At 40.6% G+C, this 18912-nt stretch overlaps 1 protein-coding gene across 2 annotated transcripts in view; it reads right to left on the bottom strand.

Annotated features, from left to right (window-relative positions):
* Nucleotides 1–18912, bottom strand: part of adgrv1 (adhesion G protein-coupled receptor V1) — a 148436-nt gene that overhangs the window by 34493 nt on the left and 95031 nt on the right. The gene's annotated exons all lie outside the window — the stretch shown is intronic.

Here is an 18912-nt window from a genome sequence, read left to right as displayed (position 1 = left end):
GAACCATGCAGCTCAGGAGGTAGCTTATGAGAACAGAGATTATGAGACAGGGTTGTGCGTGTGTGCGTGTGCGTGTGTGTGTTTTTTGGCAGAGTTGTTTGCCCCTTGTGGCCCAAAGGCACAGAATGACACAACCACCACACATCCTTCTACATACAGAAACAATAGAGGAGTGACACCGGGCGAGAAATGCTAAATAAAGACGCAGAAGTGAAACTTACTGAACACCTGTGGTATTTATTTATTTAAGCTGCAATTCATTTATCAATGCACAGTATTTTACTTATGTATTAGGCAATGGGGGGGGGGGGGTTTCCTCTCGGCTGAACTCTGTGGTGGCCAATCCAAAATGCTGACTCATGCTCCCGTGAAACACTCTTTCAGAATCTGAGCCCACTGAATCCTGGCATTGTCATCTTGGACTCCGGCTGAAAAACCTGGTCACTGAGTATATTTTGTTTCCGAGCCTGATTTCTAAAGCCTTCCGTGACAAAACCTTTGTAGCCACAGGGAAAAATACTGAATGACTCAAATACCTAACTCTTTGGAGATGTGTTAACAGGCACTCAGAAATGACCTTCTGGAAGAAAAGTAGGGCAAAGGTGTGCGTGTGCGTGTGACACGGCTGTGATGAGTCTAAATCTTTACGCCCCCTACCCCCCCGGGGGCCAGAGACACACTATCTCCCTATGAGATCAAGTGTAGAAACCAGGTAAACATGTACAGTGAAGCAGGTTGTGTGAGTCAACAGGTAACAGGGGATTTGTGTTTGATTAAAGATTAAAAGTCAGTCTTTTTAAAGAGGTCCAGAAGTAGGCAGTGTAGTTTTTACAGCTCCATTATAACTGCTCACTCAGGTCTAGTTAATATAACATACTTCATGTCATTTAGTTCAAATAACAGCAGACTTATTGTGTTCTTATGTGGTTTATTTTTCTCTTATGTAACATTAGAAGAGGGGCCAATAGAACGCACACGCACACACACATGTTCTTGTACAACAGTCTTATGTAGGACACCCGTATGCATAATGCATCCGCGAAGCCTTCATCCTAACATTAACCAGCACAACTGAACGTCTAATCTTAACCTAAACCCAGTTCTAACTCTAAAAGCAAGTCTTAACCCTCAAAAAGCATTTTAAAATGTCCTCAAAAAAGACAGGTTTGAATCAGAATACATCCTTACTGCTTACTACAGACCCACACACAGATTTGAGTAGCTGTCCTTTTAAAGACTCTGACTTCCATCCATTTGGACGCCTTAAACCAGAGGTGTCAAACTTGCAGCCCGTGGGCCAGATGTGGCCCCCCAGTTGATTTCATGCGGCTCTCTACCAGTTTCTGCTATTTACAGATTCAATTAATCACACATATATCCTTTTTTTAGTTTTATTTTTTTTATTGTGAACTGTATCTCAAAACAAACATCTGGGATATTGTGATGTATTTATAAGCTCATATCTCCCACCACAACTTTCTTTTTTTTTCTACTTGACCTCCCCCCTCCTGACCAGAAGAGATTGTGATTGGCCACCAAGGTCATTTAAAATAATAACCTTATAATAATAGCCTTAATAACCATAATCAGCTCATGCCTAACTCTAACCTTAACTTAAATTGTATCCCCTAAACTTAACTAGTTCCTGGTAAAAATATGGTTCTGCCTCTTGAGCACCAGGTTTCAGTCTCCACGACGACGAGGACTACCGGTCGTGAAAAGGTCAGTGTTTATGACAGAAAGAAAAGAAGTACATAAACACTCACTGCTGGGACAATGCACAGGGAAAGGCAGTTTTAATCAACTAGAAGCACTTTCAAACTTAATGGGAAGCCTTTAAGTAAACACAGGAATCCCAATCTCATGTGGGATATTCATTACTTTATATAGCGCCGCGTAGCAAGGCATTAAAGGTTCTGTTCATTTTGCCATATGAGACTACATGGGAAATAAAGTTGATATATATGCTATTTAGGTTTGGGGTTCGAACATCAAAAGAAGCTTTCAAAAAATATTACACATATATATATATACATATATACATACATACATATATATATACATATATACATATATATATATATATATATATATATATATATACATATATACACACATATATATATATATATATATATGTATATATATATAGTAGATAATTAAATATAAGAAGGAGCCCAGTCTTTTTGAACGGGTGTCGAGATCCGGCTCCTGTCAAAGAGCCATAAATCGCAGCTCTAATAGTGACACTGATGAGTGCTTCTGTTCAACGTTCTCTGCCTCTTTGACAAGTTCACGAGCATCACGCACAGCTCTTCTGTCAACATGATTGACCCGCCTCCCCCGCCGATGACCTATGAACTCGCACAGTGTCGTAAACGATGATCGGTCGGGGTCATACTAGTGGTGTTTACCGGTCCCCCCCGAACAAGACAGTGCAAGAATCTGTGTGATTGATAATCTGACATGGTCACTGAGCTTTTATTACTACCACAACGTTACGTCTCTATTAAAGAACACAGAGGAAGTGTGCGTCGTTACTACCACATGTCACCTGAAGACAAATCAATCTTTACCGTTTGCTTGTTGGCTTTTTTTGAGACATAAACAGTTACAGTAACAGGTAAAAAAAAAAAAAAATCATCTGTGTTAAGGTCAAACGTGGTGGTTGCGTCAGCGGTAAACTATGTCACAGGACTGGAAGTGTAGAGACCTACTTTCTGAGGTTATCGCTAAGCAGATTTGGCGTCATGGTTACAGCTGTGTCCATTGTTCAGTCCGGTGTGAAAACAACACAGGTGTTACTGTACTGTAATGATGGGCTGCCACAGGGTTTGGATTAGCGGTGAAGGGACGTGGACGGGCGTGGACGTGGAGTTGATCAGAGTAATATCAACTCCTCGTCGCGCTCCTTCTCTTTTGTGTGAGATACTGGGAGTCGACCAGTCTAGACCTTCAGGCTACAGACTTATTTAAAGCAGAGGCAGGGAGGTGCGGTTCCTGCATCTGGTAAAACAGGAACCACCAAAGGTCACATTCACATACACCGTGCCCGTAAGATAATAATTTATTTCTTTATTGTAAAAGGATAACACGGTCTTAACCCTGACGTTACCACAGAGCAAATGAGCGACAATGAGCGACAATGAGCGACAACGATGTCCAGGTAGAGAAATCTGCAATACATATTTAGTTGAGTGTGTGTGTAAATGCAGTGATATTATAATAATATTATACTGTATAATAAGCCCTCCAGGCCTACACAAGTGACACATTTAAAATAAAGCTCATTAGATGAGATTGCACATTTAAAACAGGATGTTGAACTAAAATGACTCGTTTTAGGACGAAAAAGTAAACGATGTGATTGGCTGAGAGTCGTCACTTGGTGATTTACTGTGAGAATAACTGATCCTGAGTTTTCACCCTTGGATCTTTAGTGTAGTTGAAACGATGCACTTTGGAAAGGCGGGCAATTCAATTCTTCTATCTTTGACTTTTTTTTAAAAATCTTTTACGCAAATTAAAGTGATATGTAACTCATGTAATATGTGTTACATGACTATCATTATCATTTTTATAATTAATACATATTATGTAACAGTTCATATCTTTCAGTTCTCATCCTTGCAATAGAACACAGCGTAGTTAGTGTTTTGACGGTTTACTTTGTTATTTATACTTTTACGCCGCTACATTTCCTCTAACTATCTTTATTACTCATTACTACCAAATAAAATCAGAAGAAGAAGAGTTGGTAATGGTCAGTATTTATATAGAGCTTTTCTAGTCTTCAGCTGCTTAACACTATAGTTTTGCCATTCACACATGGCAACATGGGATTAAATGTCTTGCTTAAGGACACCCACAGACTAGCAGAGCCAGGAATTGAACCCTCAACCTTGCAGGTGACAGACAACTCACCCTACCACTGAGCAACCATGGCTCAATCCTAACTCCTCACTTTTGCCATTACTTTTGATACTTAAGTACAGTAAATGTCATATACTTTAAGACTTTTACTGAAGTACTATTATAAAAAAAGTGACTTCAACTTCTACCAAAGTCATATTCTGGTAACATATGTGTACTTTTAACTCAAGTATCCCTTTAAGGTTCTTTATACAAGACTGCATACAGCAAAAAGACCTGGATTCTCACCCTGGTCAGAACAAGGGCCTTTTGTGGTTTCCATAAACATGCAGAGGTTGATTGGACACTCTAAATTGCCCATAGATGTAAAGGTGAGAGTGAATGGTTGTTTGTGTCTGTGTGTCTGCCCTGTGATGGACTGGTGATACATCCACAGTGTGTGTACCCCACCTTTCGCCCTATGTCAGTGGGGATTGGCTCCAGCAGCTCCGGGAGGATAAAGTGGTTGAAAATGGCTGGATGTTTCACTAAACCTTGACTGCAATTAGACATTTTCTCCAGATTGTTCAAGCCCTACTTTAGTGCCATACAGGAATGCTTTGCATGTTTAAATTACAAATACGAAAAAATACAAATACAAAACCAAATCAGTCACAAGTCCCGGTCCGGCGTCGACTTAGTTGCATTTAGTGCTCTCTGCTGTAGAAAATGGAGGCCATAAAAGGACCTTTGAGAATACACAGATCCTTAGTTAGAGGATGTGGTCTCACTATCTTCACCGTAAACATCTCCTTATCTAAATGTCACAAAAACAGAGCCCCCCCCTTTTGTTTTTTACGGCCCCGAAGAACCAACTGTCAGTCAACCTCAGAGGTGATGTTTGTTTGGACCACATCTCTGGTGGCCTGGAGAATTCTTCTCCTTGTCTATATATATATATATATATATATATACACACACACATACATGAAAAAACCCAAATGTTCTAGCAAATATAAGGTCCAAGAAAGGAGACCGGCGATACGCCGCAGCACCAAACTGCAGTGATGAAACAATAAACAGCAAGTTTCTGCTCCCAATCAATAACCCTGTGTGCTAATGCTGAGGCAGCTTAGTGAACCATTCGGGCTAAAAATAGCATCCTCCCCATGCATTACATCACTGAGAGGACGGGGCATTGGCTGTCTGCTCGCCAGACTATCCATCTAGTCTTGTGTCCAAAACACTCTACCCACACTTCTCCCCTCCTCCCATCTTTTCCTCATCAACCCCACCTCCTCCTCCTCCTGCTCCTCCTCCTCCTCCTCACATCACACTCCCCCCCCCTTCTCTCTAACAGCTACCGGTCTGATCTAGCTGGCTCCAGCCGCAGCCTGCACCCTGGGTGTTTCCTTTAATGCCTTTGTTCAGAGACACAGAGTGAGATAAAAAAAAAGAGAGAAACATGATATTATCATCCATGTCATCATTTTCTCACTCATGTGGTGAATTTCCATCAAGCAGCTTCTTTCAGTCCTCTTTCATCAATCCCACCATCCCATCCTCATCCACAGGCTGAAGTTTCCAGCCTCTTCTATCCACCTCATAAAGAGAGCAAGTATATATACTATATATATATGTATATAAGTACATTTAATACAGTTGGAGAGGCTTTAAAGCAGCAACAGTGTGTGTACGGTGCAGACGTGCAGGAATCATCATGCAGCAGGAGCCCGTGTTGTTTATGCACTGATGCACACGGGGGACAAGGAAGTTGCACTGAGCAGGTCACGTGACACCGGGCTGAAAGCTGGGTTAGTGGGCCAGTGTGTGTCTGTGTGTGTGTGTGTGTGTGTGTGTGAGGAGAAATCAAAGTGCTCCATATTTGCTGACAAGACACGCAAAAATAAAAAACAAGTGTTTACTTTGAAATCAGAAAAATCCCAAAACCTTAAAATCACCATTCTGATCGACACGCGAGACTAGGATCAATAATTCCCATCTATACATGTTTCAACACATGCATGTGGTTGTTACAGCTGGACTCAATGTCATATTTGAAAGGTTTAGTGTAATTATCCATCAACACAAATAACTATTCAGTCACTACAATTAACAAATTAACATTGAGTGCAAATACTGAACTATTAGGCTGGTTGAATGCTTAATTACTTGTACCTGTAGACCTTAAAAAATCACAATATGGTTATATATATATATATATATATATACACATATATATATACACATTACCTGCTATCCTAGGTCATATAAAAGAAAAATAACATCATTTAAATGCCATGGTTTTGTTCTTGTGCTAAAAAATTATGGCTGCAACAACAAGTATTTTCTCAATGAATTACTTGCCATAAAGTACTTGTTTGGCCCATAAAATGTCAGAAAATCTCAAAAAGGTGTGTCCCAAACCTGGAAATGATGATGTTCTCGAATGTCTTTATTTGTTTTAATTACATAAACAGACTCGGATTAATCAATCACTATTTTGATCATTGTTTAATAATCAATTAAACAAAAATATAATCATTATAGCAATATAAAACTTCCTTTCAAAGTGACTAACATTAGAATCCTTGCCACTGTTTTTACAACATTTATTGACCGTGCAGGCGTGATAACGAGCAACTATTTCAAGTGTTTATTTTCCCTTTTCAAAAAATGCATGTCCATTTGCTTAAGGTCATAATGCAGGAGTAAAGTTCACAGGTGTTTTGAGTTAAACCTCGAGCTGACGAGGCTTTGCTGAGGCAGCTGTTTGCAAATAAACACCCGCCCCCGTTTGGCGTGTTTCACATCCAAACAACCACAACACTGCATTCTCCATCCGCCCGCCCTGACGTGAGCACACGCTGCAGTACAGTCATAGCCTGTTTATTTGCTCGAGCGAGAGACGCAGATTCTGGGAATCTCTGATATTCCCACAATAAATGACGAGCTCCAAAAGAGCTGCATGTTTAAGAACTTTTATGCAGCAGCAAAAACGAGTTTGCGGTGGTACTGTTTGAAAGTGAGAGAATGAAGAAACCATGCAATAATCCCTGGTTCATTTTGTGAGATCAGAATATTTTGTGTTTTTATTTTTGCTCTTTGTACTTAAACTACATAGATTTTTCCTTTATGTATAATAATGTAAACAAAGCCAAATCAACTCAATTTGCATTAACGCAATTACGCATTGGTTTGTGCTATCGGAGAAATTCCAATGGTTTCTGAAAGCTGAGAAGTTGCCCATCAAAGCACAACACGTGGTTATTGCGGTAATTTTACTCGTGCTGTTGCAGGAAGCCGGCAAATCAGAGTCTTTGTCGCCAGAGAGGAGAGAGTTGGAAAAACGTCTGTACATAAGTTTTCATTTTTTGGACATTGAGACAAAAACTCAAACAAATGTGACTTTTTTTATAATGTTCAAATTTCTAAAATCACCAGTGTTTTTTTCTCAATACAACATTTTGTTTCTCTTGATTTTGAAATTGTTAATAAACCATTTTAACATGCAGTAAATTGTAACTAACTGCCAGATATTGAAAGTTATTCTGGAAAAAGGGACAAAAGCACTTACTCACAGGATATTTTCTGGCCCTTGACGGTTAAAATAAGCAAAAAAAGTCCAGACAGACATTTTGAGGCTTAGGTGTTAAGAGGGTTTTTTTTTTTTTTTTTTTAATAATTAAAAAAAGCTTTCTGAATTTTCATTTTCTTTGCTCCATTTAACAAATAAATCATTGAAACTGAAAGACATTTGAGAACATAATTTCCAGGTTTAGGACACACTGATCAACATTGTTTAAGATTGTATGGGCCAAACAGTCATTTGTTACAGCTCTAATTGTGATTGTTGTGGTTTTAGTGCATGTTCTACACATCGTGATGCTATTTTTATTCCTGCCACATCTCTGACTGTGCTCATGCAACATACATGCAGAGAGCAGAGCTGCTGCTGCCCGCGCCGCTGCTGTTGCTGCTGCTGACTCCTCCATACAGACTATCTCAGCAGTAACCTCCCACATGAAAACACATTTAGCTCTCGTCCAACAGGCCCTCGTCTTCTCTTTCCAACCATTCACACTCCGGTCGAAACAGCCAGCGTTCTGCTGCTGCAAAAGCTGCAGCTGCTTTCCATCACAACAGGGCGACTTTCGAGAGGCCTCTTGAATTTCCTTCCTCAACATCTGGTGTTGAAGCAGTCTGGAGGCCAGACAGACGAGTCTTTGCGCCGCACGGCACGAGACACATGCGTATGGAAACTGAAACCAGCTGCGCGGGGTCAGCTCCCTGAACACACACATACACACTCTGTGGGTTCGTCTACCACAAAACTCACATATACTGTGTGTGTGTGTGTGTGTGTGTGTGTGTGTGTGCGCTTCAGTGCATACATGATGTGGGTGTGCACTGATCCACCAATGGAAATCCTTTGTTTAAACACATTTTGCTTTATGCTACTTGATACAAAAGCTCAAAAACTCCACCTTCCCATGTGCATGCTTATATAGATGTACAATATCTCATGTTCAACCCTTGTTTATACTGTAAATATCACTTTACTGTCTATAATTCACATTCTATTTTCCCTTTTTACAGCCGTATTGTTTCTGTATTGTACTTTCACATATGTAGAAATGCATGTTTATTGTTTATTATGTTTATCTTTACTGTCTTTGATGCTGTGATAATGTAAATTTCCACACTGCAGGGCGAATTGAAATCTTATCTACCTATATTAAGTTATTGTGTTTTTTTGACTTAAGTTCAGTGTGGAGGATGACTACCGTACACCGTTTCATTCTCACACTTCCCCTTTTCATTTCCCTATCGAGCTATTTTCACTTCTTAGCTGTCAAATTCTCATGGTGTCAACACTGTGATCAGCTGTTCGTTGTCTCACCGCTGTCTTTTTAAAAACTGTGGTGCAAAAATTACTAAAAAAAAAAGCAGTTTAATTCAAATGGTTGTCACGTGAGTTCACACAATGCCGTCTGTGTTTCACAGCACGGTTGGCGCTCAGTTCTTGTGTCACCCGGTGACACACAGGAAGTGCTTGAACAGGTTAGCGTATGACTAAAAACACACAAAAAAGAAAGTCCATAAAAAGTCTCAGAAGGGAATTCCACGGCTCATAAAACCCAGTTCAGATGTTTGACAGAGTAAATGCTTCTTGGCCCCCGTCCGCCCCAGTTCTGCTGCTGTATACACACATACGCTCCCTCAGCCAGGCTGATAGTTTTGCCTGACAGAGCCCTTTTACAGATAAAAGAGAATCTCTAAAATCAGAGAAGGTGAGAATAAAGTCGAAAATCATAATGAGAATAAAGTCGTAATATAATGACAATAAAGACATAATATTATGGAAATTAAGTCCTACTATGACAATAAAGTCATAAAATTATATCATTCTGAGATTTTGCCTGAATAATAATTATGAATTTAATCTCATAATATTATGACTGAAATAAAAAAAAATAGACCTAACCCCTTACCCGAACCTTAACCATCACAACTAAGTGCCTAAACCTAACCTTTAACCTAACCCTAAATCCAGGTCTTAATCTTCAAAAAACCTGTTAAAGTTGTGTGAACAAGCCAAAATGTCCTTACAAAGATAGTTTGTTTGTTTGACAATTGGTCCACACAGCAAGACATGTAAGACACACACACACATTAGTTTCCACAACTTCAGAGGACATCGCATTGACTTACATTCATTTCCTGGACACTTACTCTAACCTTAACCATAATTACTACTGTCCTACCTCAGCCTAACTTTAAGACATGCATTCACCTTAAAATGTAGTAATTCACGTAATGGGGACTTGACTTTTGTCTCCATAATGTGACCGTGTAAACAGATTAAGGTCCCTACAACATAAGGAATACCAGCTACACTCACACACACAGTGTTCATTGCACCCCACAGTCAAATTTGGACTTAATCAGAGACACTGCTGTGCTCTCATGTCTCCGTTGCCTCTCTTAATTGACCGTCTATTTCTTTTTGTGCCGAAATTAGACTGAAGCGGCACAATTATGCCACAAGGACTTTGAATCAGCCCAATATAGTTGTAATCTAGCTGTAAACTGTTGCAGCATTTCTTTCTTTTTCTTTGTTAAATCTAAGCTCCATTAGACAGGGTTCACACAGTGATACAGTGGCTAGTGTTGTTGCCTCACAGCTCAAAGGTCACTGGCTTGGATCCTGGGATTTTTGTGCCTGGGTCTTTCTGAGTTTCGAGTTTGCATGCTGATGCTGCAGTTTACTCCCACAAAACACACAGACTGAGGACACTCTAAAGTTGGCTGCAGGTGTGAGTGTGAGGGTGAATGATTGACACCCTGGACAGGTCACTTGGATCCAGCCCTCCCCCCCAACCCCATGACCCTCATGTTGAGGATAAAACAGTGAGAAAAATGAATGATTTGCTCGTTCAGACTCTCTATAGCGAAGAGAAGGGAACTCATTCAGAAAAATGAGATTGGGCGACTTGTTCCTGTGCTCCTTAACTGTCCCGTCAAAGAAATAAGACGAGCTCAGAGGAGTCATTGACCAGCCACTTCATTCACTTCTGCTGTTGAACTTGGTTCTTACTGTGGAGCTACAGTGCCCCCTACAGGTCAGAATGTTGAGGAGCTGTGTGTGTGTCGACATGTCTCATGCTGTGTAGACTGGAGTGGCTTAAATGTTTACATTTGCATGTGTTGCGTGCACATGTGTTAACTGTGACGACCAGGAGCCACAGTTGCCGTCTTTCCAATATTGTGAGCATTTTATGGTTTACTTCTCCCTTCTCCATTTCCTTCTCCTGTTTAACATTTCCTGTTCCAGATAAAGGATGACAGAGCTTTATTAATTGTTTTGCCAGTCCGACGAAATGTGACGTTTGAAACTGCTTAATTCACAGTTACTTAAACATACAAACTGTAAATGAAGCTCAACACACACCGGTGTTGACACACTATCAACACCAACTGTACCGAGTGTGCTACGTTTCCATGAACCAGCCTAGGACCTGTACTCTAGCTCTCATTTATGACACGGCTGCCAAAAGGGGAAGAAGAGAAAGCTGATTTTAGATCATTTTGAACTCCTGTGCCAAAGACCATTGAGAAAAGCTGTAATTTTAGCTTGTGGGGACACAGGAGCTGCTCACCTACTTACTGCTGCCTTGTTTGATACGTTTGTGGCACTGAGTTGAATCTGAACGAAACATTTCAAACACCAAAGTCACAAGATAACATATTTGAACTTACTGAGGGAGGCAGAAGGACATTAACCAACCTTGTGTGGCCTGATGTAAAAGTGCTGATTTTCTCTATGGACTTTGGTACAGGGAAAGTGCAGTTTACAAACTTCTGTTTCAAGCCAGAATAGGCTCTCTAACAACGAAAAAACACAATCTTAAGATATCAACTACAACAGGACTAGATTGTATTTGGTGTGCTCGTTATTAAGTAAGTAAATTAAGTTTTTCTCTCTGTCTCTGATGGCGTAGAGTGTCCAGATCCCAGCCTGGGTCACAGAACAGCCGTGAAATCAACTTATTTGGCTTTATCAGCAAATTCGGTGTTAAGAATGTGTCAATGTGTCAATATCTCATATGAAACGCGTTCAAATGCACACACTTTCAATTCTAATACACGGCAAAGAATGTCCAAAAAAACCTCTTTATCGCCAATGAGGTGAGGTCTTGAGACAATAACTGTGACACTATCTGAAAAGAATCTCGGTCAGTAACACCAGCGACCTCAGGAGTTCTAGGTTAAGCCATGTTTTCACTTTTGCAAACCTCCAAGGTTCACTCCACTCCACACACAAAGGTCTGCCAAGACAAGCTGTCAAACTCCAAAAATAGAGCAGGGACTTTGACAAGTGAAGGCTCCCACTTTGTTTATCACACACACACAAACACAATGTCATCAACCCGACCACAACCCGGATGACTCCACAGAATCAGGTAAAAGGTGCCTGTCTCTCCATGTGCCTGTCTCTCCCACAAAAACGGCTATTGTTACATGTTAACAGTAACAGATTCCTCTCTGTGACAGACAGTACATGTGTTATATAGTGACGTTGAAAACCAAAAGAATGAGCCTGTCGCAATGGAATGAGATTACGAGGAAGCCAGCAACCACAAATAGCAGAAAATTGCCCCAAGTGATCTTACTTATCTGATAATTGCATTATCTCTATAAACTGATAAAAGCAGGATAAAGAGCGGGGAGTCATTACCTTGTTAATTCACATGTCTTTGGAACATAAACTTGCAATACAAACCACTCTGTAGATATTGCCGCTGGATGCACACATTTATATAGATCACATCAATAGCCCCAGTTATCAACAGATGCTGCAGATTCAACAGATTCGTGTCTCACGGCTACCTGACGAGGTAGCTGGAAATGGAGGAAAGTTCATGGAAACGTATCTCGGGTCAGCAGCTGTTATGACAACAGGACATTTGGCGAAAATGAGAGCGCAACTTCCAGAGTCCACAAAGGTCAGAGTCTGCCGTGGCCCAGCAGATGATTAGAAAAATGAATTCCTGCCTAAATGGCACATTCTGAATAAATGCACGGTCACAATTAATCACACACACACTCACACCCATGCACACACACACACACACTGCTCACAATGAATATTATAAATACAGCAAAGACAATACGTAACAATAATGAATTCACGTTTAATATAGGGGTCAATAGTTTACCAAGGAAACCAAATAAGGATTCACGGATGGGTTGATTGTGGAAGTGTGTCTTTTCCAGCTCACTATGCCATGATGTAATCCAGGCAAGAATAATGTCTGACCATGTTGCTAGAAAGGTAACCTGACTGATTCATGAATAAGTGCTCGTAATACTAAAAAAAGCAAACAGTGTGTCATTAAAAGTACTCCACACTTAAAGACTACTTCATATCCTGAGGAAAATGGGGAGATAAAGTAAACACAGCATGCTCTGTGGACCAGTTTGAGACAAAGAGAAGGTCACATACTATATGTCTTTAAGTTTTAGGTCTCATTTAATTCAGTGCTGCAGACTTTTTTGTCTTGTTTAGTGTGATATAAGCACTGTGAATTCAATACCACTACAACATAAAGTGAGGCTGAAATAGATAGATTCATTTTGGTTATCTGACTGCTAGGGTAATCAATGCAATATGCAAAGAAATGACAGGAGAGGAAACGTCACTGTCACTGATCTAAACAATGAGGAGTCTGAATAGATTTGATCCAACAGGACTGTGTTTTGAGTTTTGACAGACATCCAGATTGGCGAGTTAAGTGTCTGTAACCAGTTTGGTAAAATGCAACATGTCAAAAAATATTGTCATTGGTGAAACTGATGAGTCATACAGGACGTGCTTGGCCCCTTTCCCAGAGATAGACAGACGAAGAGAGGTGCAGCCACAACGAGGAGGCAGATAATAGTAAGAGAGACATTACTCATCATTTTCCAAAAAATAAAGGTTGGGCCAGACGAGGAACTTTTGGACCTCTGCCTAGTGTCTTGCTGCTAAGTGGCTTGGACAAGACTGAGCATAAAGTACTATAAAAAAGGCAAAGCGTTTGGAACTTGGGTGTTAGATTATAGCGTATAGCTAATTTATCAGTATTGGGTAACAACAGCAAGGTCATGACAAAGGAAGATGCTTCTGAGGAGTCAAGGCAACTCTACGCAGCAAGTGTTGGACAAGCCAGCAGAGCATCATATGTAAGTCCACTGATTCAAAAAAGACCATCTTCACCTCTTCACACACACACAGGCCCTGACCGAGTGTACTTTACAAGGTTTCATCACTTGCCCGGCCATGAGCTCAATCTGAGAAATGGTGTGTGAAGCAATACTGCAATCAAAAACAACCAAAGAGTAAATAACTTTCACTATGGAGAACAATTTTGTTGAAGCAGTACGGAACATTAAAGGTCCAGCGTGACAGAACGAAGCTGTGGAATGGTATGTATTTTTTTTGCCGCTCTACTAGGAATAGCACCAAAATAACCAGCCCCAACTGTTCCATTGTTTGGCACCCTTTCCTTGGGGTACCAGAGTAAAATGGTACGGTCACCAAGGTTGGTCAGCTGATTGGGCAACAGAAAAAGTCTATTCTCATACAAAGCTTGATGTCTTGATGAGATCAGGAAAAAAGAGCTGTTATCGTGGCACCAGTATGATATTACACTACGTTTCACACTGATATGGCCATCGGGCACAGCCAACACGCAGCCAACCAAGTGAAGGTACTGTCCTTAGCTGAAACACTTGACCCAGGGCTTTACCATTACAATCCACACAGTACTGTACCAAACACAGCTTTAGTTGTAGCTTTGTTCCAGCCAGTCAGGACACTATCTTGCTCGTCACATGCCAGAAATTATGTTCCTCTTCTTCATAAGCTTGCACTTCAAAAATGCCAAACACACATCCTGGCTGGTTTGTCAATTCAGTTTGCTGTAGAAACACTGGATGTTGATGGGAAGATGGTGGCCCGTGTAATGCAAGGCCCCATCTAAAGTATATAAAAGGCTCAATATGAATTCCCATTCATAGAGGTCAGAAAATTCAATAAATCAGTAGCAACTGGACAAGGAATCCACGGAGTATACATTCCTGGGTTGAACTATGCTTTCAGCACTGGAGAAGCCTCTGGGATAAGAGGGGAAATGTCTTCAAGAAATCTACAGTACACGTCCACTTCCTCCTGATTCATTGACTTTGCGATATCAAACAATGTTGGTTTTAGCAATGCTTTCACATTCTCATTTTGGACACTTGTGAGAACTAGCACAGAAAACGAAAAAGACTGGCCCATAAAAGCAGACAAAAATACCGTCTCTGTTTATTGGCTTAATGATTGATGGGCATGATGGAAACTGATAAACTTCCTCAGGAACAGCAGAATTGCTCACTTTATTTACAGTATAAAGCCCTGTGTTGATCTTACAGTTTTCAGAAGAGGACGGGGGAAGGTCTTACGCAATTCATACTTCCCTTTATCCCAGAGAGCTGAGAGACTGCATGCACTCTTGTCCAAAAACCTGGACCCCCCCCCCCCCGCCCCAACACCACCACCACCACCACATACACTCATGCTGACGACAAACAGGAACTTTTAGGAATCTTGACAGCAATCACACCACTTCTTTATTCTTCTCTGAGACAGGAAGTGACAGTGTCGGCTGGGAGGTGTGGGAGGTGTATAAGGTGTGTGTGGAAGGTTGTGTTTATGTGTGCGTGCGTGTGTACACGGATGCCTGTGTGTTTGCCATTGTGGTTTGAGGAGCAGACTTCTGAATGCTGGAACCAGTCCCAGAGCTAACAGGAAATCCTCTATAACCAGAACTAAGAGTCACCTAAACACCCTGATACTGGAATAAAACTGGGACGACTGGGGAAAACATGTGTGTGGGTATGGCTGTCTGGTACATGAAGGAACATTTTATTACAGTAGATATACTGCATTATCAAAGTGTTATATAATGTTAGACAGAGATCAGCAAATATAAAGCTGTATTCTGGCAGTTATTCTAAGAGACAACAGATGGGCTACAGGAGATTTTACTTTAGTAAATGTGCAAGCTAAAAACAAGCTGTGAGAACTCCCAAACCAGGGCAGCAATGACGTCACGTTTTCTGGAAGACACACAAATTTCTCTGTACAGGACTTAAGGGAGCTTGATCATTTTCAACTATCGTCATGGTTTCTGCCATAATTACCCAGAATTGAGCGGCCAGACACAAGAAATGGATGCTTGACAATCTGTGACGTTAGCTAAGATGATGAGGTTAGAGGATGGATTGTAAACACAAACGTCCAGTTTAAGTAAAGGTTGTAGTTAGATTTGCCAAACTATCACCAGTGAACTAGCTACCATGAGGATTGATATGAAGCAACACCTACTTTGTCAAGGAAACACAAACCCAGTTAAAGAACAGACTGCATCTAAAGTCAGGCTCATGGGGGCTTTTCCATTATACAGTTCTAGCTCTACTCGGCTCAACTCGACTCGTTTTTTTTGCTTTTCCATACGGGATAGTACACGGTACCTTTTGCTTCTGGCAAGGTTCAACTGAGGTGATACTAAAATGTGACGTCAACTGACTGTCGGCCACTGATTGGCAGTGAGTGTTGTCACCGGAAGAGTCATGAGCGCGAGATCTGACACAAGAATCAAACCCAACATTTTTAAAAACTGGCAAGACTGTTACAGCAAACATACACCATTGCCTCAATGTCTTCCATTGTTTGTGGTCACATTTATAACAACGCCATGGCAGTTTCCACGTTACTGTTACCAAAACCGAGTCAAGTCAAGGAGAACCAAGTAGTGCAAGAACTGTGTGATGGAAAAGCGTCATAGCTATCACCTGTGAGACAAGCTAGCATGAGAGTGGGCATGAACCAAGCCCAACTTGATGAAACCCATAAGTCCAGTCCAGAACAGGCAAACTATCACCTTGAGATAAATTAGCATGATGGACGTGAACCCACCCCTGTTTAGCCAATGACACACAAAAGGCCAGCTAAAGCTTGCAGCTAAGGTTAGCCAGAATACCACCTGTGAGATAAGCTAGCATGATGATGGAAGTAAATTGACCTCTGTTTTGTTTGTGAGACACAAAATTCCAGTTAAAGAACAGTTGACAGCTAAAGTTTGCTTTTACTTCTCACTGCCCCTTTAACAGTTAATTCCACTTCTGTCTTATTTGATTCACATTAAGTCAGTTGTACACATAGTACTTTTACATGTTGTGTGCATACAAAATACCACTTAGTATAGCCTTGTTATCCACTGAAACTCCTAGTTCTGACTTCAAACCTCAGATTTAAATGAAACACACTATATTTTCTCTGTCAGTAAGATGCAAAGCTGAAGCACACATGATGATGATTTGTTACGAATTTTCATAGTTTTGAAATCTGGACAGTTGATAGAGCACAACCACCAGTAGCCTGTGTTAGGTTTATTTTTACGCATGTGGACGAATAACAACACTGATGGAAAACCACTTCACTAAAAACATTTATCTCTCTACAGTCAGTGTTTGGTGAGACGAGTGCAGACACAAGTGATCTGTCTCCTAGGGATAGAACAAAACAACATGAATAACATGAATATTCACGTCACGGAGAACAATGCGGTATATATGTACATTTGCACACACTGACACAAATGGGCTATAGTAACAAAAATTCCTTGTTTTATTTTAGTGGCGAGTGAATTAAGTTTTATGTTCATTTCCAGCCACATGAGGTGGATACAGATATGAACGTGCAGCCTGGGGAGGTTCACTTACACAGTACATATGCACTGGGTAAATTTCCACTCTGCACAGACAATCTTCAGTTGTCTTGCTGAGGGGAGGATGGACTGATGGCCAGAGCCAGACGCTGTCCAACCCGTGATGTGACAAAAAACCTGTGCACACACTATTTGTCGTGGTTTGCAGAAAAGGCAGTGTAAAGGTACTGTATATTCTCAGAATTTCCACAGCTTTAGAAAACAAAAACTAAAGCTAAAATGGAACTGCCAGGGCCAACTTATTGTGTGTGACAATGGGGAGATGAATGAATGGATTTTTTTTCCATGCACATATATTATACTTTTCTCACTAATCCAGTGCCTGGGGACAACAGAGCTGAGTTTTGTTTTGTTTTGACAGAAACAAATGTGAAGGAGGAGATGGCAGACAAAATAAAACTAACAATTTGATCATGTTATTATTTTAATCTTGCAAATGTTACTCTTACTCTTTTAATCTTCTCCTTGTCTCCTTCTATTGTGTTCACAGTCCTCATGCCTCACTGTCGTTGGTGGTGTTAAAGTCAAATGTTCTATCATCAGTATCCTGGGGCGTGGGACATATTTTGACAGCCAGACAAATTAAGACATTAGGATTAGTTCATTTAAACTTCCTAAATTTAACCCTGAGCCTCCACCTTTCACCTATTTTTTCCAGCTTGCCTCTTCCTTCACACTCCTCTAGTGTAGGATATGATTTGACTTATTTTTTTATGCAACTGTGGCTGTTACACACAAAGACATCCGTCACCACAGATGGAGAGGGGTCCCTCTGTCAGAGGTGGCTTGAGCTGGATGTGACAGTTCAAATTGATGGTGAGACATGAGCAAGGCTAAGACCCAAAAAGACATTTCTGCCTCTCAGTACATCACTTCCATCAAAGACGCAGAATCCTTTTGCCATCTTGATACATGAATTCAAATGCTTTGCCTCATGACAACCTTTGTACAAATAATACTGAGGTTTTATTGAAATTCAAAGCCTATTTACCAATGCGTGGATCTAGATTAATCATCAGTGAGCCTGAATGTCTATTCAATCATCTGACTTTTCTCACTATTATCTCCAGGTGCATCAATATCACAGACAGCCAATGGCCTTTAGAGCCAATTGATGTTCACATCTCCTCTCTTCAGTTTAACAGTAGTACACAAACGCGACTACATGGCAGCATTAATGAATTGAATTAGTTTTATTACTTAAATGAATTGAATTAGTGTGCTTTAGTGTTTAACTTTGGGAAAATACAATTCTGCCTCAATCATCTTGAAGCAGCTGTTGGACACAAACAACAGCAATCCGATCTCAGATTTATGGCGGAAAAACACAGCATAGTTGAGACAATGACGTCAAATGGTCTATTTTCATACTGCACATCCTGCACCGGGCGTACATCATTATCTCCAAATTACATCCTAATGCCAGCATAAGCACATGCAGTTCAACTTTCAGTTTGTGAATGTGGAATCCAGCTGGGCCTCCGTCAACTGGCCTTTGACTAGAAAGCCAAAGAGATGCAAGCATGCCGTTCTTTTTATATATATATATATATATATATATATATATATATATATATATATATATATATATATATATATAATCTCCAACACGTGCAAACCCAAGGGAAAAAAAGGCCTTGAACACAAAGTACAGCATCAACAAAGGAAACAGAACAGGACGGAATTTTCCATCCAAAACAGTCTAAGGTTCAGGGGCTCTGCCTGGGCCATAAACAGGCCA

The sequence above is a fragment of the Solea solea genome, chromosome 8 (genome assembly GCF_958295425.1).
Source record: "Solea solea chromosome 8, fSolSol10.1, whole genome shotgun sequence".
Lineage (NCBI taxonomy): Eukaryota > Metazoa > Chordata > Actinopteri > Pleuronectiformes > Soleidae > Solea > Solea solea.
The sequence above is the reverse complement of the archived record's forward strand: the minus strand, read 5'-3'. Positions and strand labels throughout refer to the sequence as shown.